The following is a 4438-nucleotide window of genomic DNA, read 5'->3' on the forward strand; positions in this document are numbered from 1 at the left end:
ATCAGTCCTGGTGTTCTTTGGAAGGAATGATGCTAAGGCTGAAACTCCAGTACTTTGGCCACCTCATGTGAAGAGTTGACTCATTGGAAAAGACTCTGATGCTGGGAGGGATTGGGGGCAGGAGGAGAAGGGGACAACAGAGGATGAGATGGCTGGATGGCATCACTGACTCGTGAGTCTGAGTGAACTCCGGGAGTTGGTGATGGACAGGGAGGCCTGGCGTGCTGCGATTCATGGGGTCGCAAAGAGTCAGACACGACTGAGCGACTGAATGAACTGAACATTCCAGGTTCGTGTGCAATGCTCTTTACAGCATTATACTTTGCTTCCATCACCAGTCACATCTACAACTGGACATTGTTTTCACTCTGGCTCCATCTCTTCATTCTTTTTGGAGTTATTTCTCCACTCTTCTCCAGTAGCATATTGGGCACCTACTAACCTGGGGAGTTCATCTTTCATTGTCATATCTTTTTGCCTTTTCATACTGTTCATGGGGTTCTAAAAGCAAGAATATTGAAGTGGTTTGCCATTTCCTTCTCCAGTAGACCAAGTATTGTCATAACTTTCCACCATGACCTCTCCATCTTGGGTGGCCCTACATGGCATGGCTCATAGTTTCATTGAGTTAGACAAGGCTGTGGTCCATGTGATCAGTTTGGTTACTTTTCTGTGTTTGTGATTTTCATTCTGTCTGCCCTCTGATGGATAAGGGTAAGAGGCTTATGGAAGCTTCCTGATGGGAGAGACTGACTATGGGGGAAACTGTCTTGCTCTGATGGGCAGGGCCATGCTCAGTAAGGCTTTAATCCAATTTTCTGTTGATGGGTGGTGGGGTGTGTACTGTTTTCCCTCCCTGTTGTTTGGCCTGAGGCCAAACTATGGTAGGAGTAATGAAAGTAATGGCAACGTCCTTCAAAAGGATTTGTGCACGCACTGTTGTATTCAGGGCTCCTGACCCCCAAGCAGGCCACTGACCCATGCCTCCACCAGAGACTCCTGGACACTCACAGGCAAGTCTGGCTCAGTCTCTTCTGAGGACACTGCTTCTTGCTTCTGGCTCCTGGTGCACACAAGGTTTGTTGGTGCACACAGGGTTTGTTTGTGCCCTCCAAGAGTCTGTTTCCCCAGTTCTGTGGAAGTTCTATAATCAAATCCCACTGGCCTCCAAAGTCAAATTCCCTTGGGTTCTCAGTCCCTTTGCTGGATCCCTAGGTTGGGAAATCTGTTGTGGGTCCTAGAACTTTCTTAACAGTGTGAGAATTTCTTCGGTATAATTGTTCTGCATTTTGTGGGTCATCCTCTTGGCAGTGCTATGGTGGGGCTAATGGCAACCTCCTCCAAGAGTGCTTATGCCACCCTCTATGTGACCCAGGTCTGCTGCAAACAGGGCCCCTGTCCCCATGGCAGGCCACTGCTGACCTGTGCCTCCACAGGAGACACTCAAACACTCAAAGGAAGGTGTGGCTCAGTCTCTGTGGGGTCTCTGGGTCCTGGTACACACAAGGTTTTGTTTAGGAAATCTTTAGGAAATCTGGTAGCTATGGTTCATTGAGATGGGGAGCCACTGTGGAGACTAGCTGCCATATTCACCTATACATTTAAGAGGAATTCGAAATCATGAATATGCTTTATTTAAAAAGATAAAAGATTTATATGAGAAAATAAATGAATAAATAACCCACAGTTAGAAGTTCAATAATAGACATTCAAGAAAATGATCAATGGTCATATGAAAGAAGAAGGAAATAGCTCTGCCCTAGAGAAATCAGAGAAAGGCTTTATAGGAATGATATAATCTGACTTGGGTTTTGAAGAATGTCTATGCATATATTTCATAGAAAGAGAAATGTGTTCACAGGCAGAGGAATAACATAAACTCACACTAAGATGAAGAAGTTCATGATGTAGCCCAGAAATTCCAAGTGCTCCAGCCCATATTTGGGCCAAGATAAGGCTGACAAAGTAGGTGGGGACCTCCATGATAAAAGGACCCAGTGGATATATGCATCTGGGAAATTATACGTACTCTCCTATAGTTCTGTTAGTAGCTCCCAATGAAGTTTAGAACACTAGGGGCTCTGAGTAGTCTTGCAATAAGGAAATCCATTTAACTCCAAGAAACTTTCCAATGTATTTGAATAGAGAATGCTTTTTTGATACAGCAGTCACAAATCATTCCACAACTCTTTATTTTATGAAACATCCTTGGGGAGCCATTTGGGGCTCAAAGGCAAGTGAGAGAGATGCTAAGATTTTCATTATTGAGAAAAACTCTAGTACTATTTTGGATGGATTTAAAGGGAATAAGACTGGATGGAATGAAGGAGACTAGCTAGTATAGCAAGAAATTGAAACCTGAACTAAGAAAGCAAAAGTGAAATGAGGGCAATGAGCATATCCTCTTTAATAATGCTGAGTAGGCTCTTGGATACAAATATGAGTATTGCAGTTCCCATAATAGGATGTTGCAACCATTCTTCCTATGGACGTGTTATCCAATTATGTGACTGCCTCATTTTGTATTACTTGAACCATTTTGTATTACTTGAAGCAAAGGATTAAAATGAAATTTTAAAAAACATTTATCACATATAACCTGTCTACAATACACTGAGCTTATTGTTTGATGAGGTCAAAGGACTGGGGAAAATGAATTATCTATTTCCTATTGGCCAATAAAATGAAACATAGCTGTTACTTTGGCTTTTTTTTTAAAGGCAAACGTTGTTTTTCTGCAGCTCCTAAGTTCTAACAGAAATTTATCATGTAGCTCTTTGCTCAGGGGGAGTTGAACTACAGAATAAATCGTGTCTTAAAGATTTTTCTGCAGAAGATGCAAGCATTCTTTTTCAGTATTTTCCCCCAATAGTTAAAGCTTAAAGCACATACTAAAATGTTCATCTACAGCAGTTTTACATTACATTATTCAGGGGCTGGGTTACATGACATTCTACAGGGAAAAGGTAGCCTTACTAACATCTATACCTTTAGAAATTGGGAGTGCAACTGAGAAACTATATCTGGAACAAGTTAAGAGCAGCATATACGTTGGGGATTTAAAAACCCCAAGCCTGCTGGCCCAGTTTCAGAAACCATGGACAATTATTTGCAGATACATGTATAGTTTGCTCAGCTCCTGTGTTGTTCACTTGACACTAGGCTACAGGCTCAACACCTGTGGACATTTGCATGCACTCTTTCACAGCCACATTTTCTATGGGGGAGGAGGAAACTTGCATGGGAAAGGAACTCAGCTGAGAGGAGGCAGAGGTAGATAGCTTAATCTCCCCAGTGCTCAGACACAAAGGCATTTATTTAAACCTCTGTAAAACCTTGCTTCCAAGAAGCAAGTGCATTACATAATTTGCATTATGCTATCCATTTGTATTTACAAAGGAATCACATACTTCAAACTTCTTCATTGCCAAGATAAAAACTATGGTCATACACCAGACATTCTAGCATTATAATTACAAAAAGCTCATAGTAAAGTCCTAAATACCCTTATGACTTCAGTAGAAATTATCATAACTGTTGTAACCAGATATAGAGAGGCTAAATAGACACAAGTGAATATCCACATCAAAATAAGGTTTCAGGACTATCTATGCCACAACTCTTTATTTTCATACTCTAATTGCTAATAACAAGTACAAGAATGGCAAAGCATTCCTCAAAGAAAAGTTCCATGGCATAATGTATAAAGGAGATAATGCCCATAAAATATTTTGCACCTGCCCAGCATGTGGTCAATAACCAGTAGTAACAATTAACTTTTATGTTATAAAGTAAGAACAAGATAAACTCGAGTGGGCCAGCCTTCCCAGGTAGTGCAGTGGTAAAGAATCCGCCTGCCAGTGCAAGAGAGGAGACTTGGGTTTCATCCCTGCATTGGGAAGATCCCCTAGAGGAGGAAATGGCAACCCTCTCCAGTATTCTTGCCTGGGGAATCGCATGAACAGAGGAACCTGCTGGCCTACAGCTCATGGAGTGGCAGAGCACCCACGCACACAACAGCACAAACTTGGGTGGAAAAGGAGCAGTTTTTGTCACAAGATGAAAAATATCATCTTGCGACGAGAACTCTGTTCACCTGTTAAACAACTAAATTCCTGGTGTGTTTATATTTAAGCCTAACATTTTATAAGAAATGGGAATACCAGACCACCTGACCTGCCTCTTGATAAATTCGTATGCAGGTCAGGAAGCAGCAGTTAGAACTGGACATGGAACAATAGACTGGTTCCAAATAGGAAAAGGAGTACGTCAAGGCTGTATATTGTCACCCTGCTTATTTAACTTCTATGCAGAGTACATCATGAGAAACGCTGGGCTGGAAGAAGCACAAGCTGGAATCAAGATTGCCAGGAGAAATCTCAATAACCTCAGATATGCAGATGACACCACCCTTATGGCAGAAAGTGAAGAGGAACTA

Source organism: Bison bison, unplaced genomic scaffold (assembly GCF_000754665.1).
Source record: "Bison bison bison isolate TAMUID 2011002044 unplaced genomic scaffold, Bison_UMD1.0 scf7180017864389, whole genome shotgun sequence".
In the NCBI taxonomy this organism is placed as follows: Eukaryota; Metazoa; Chordata; class Mammalia; order Artiodactyla; family Bovidae; genus Bison; species Bison bison.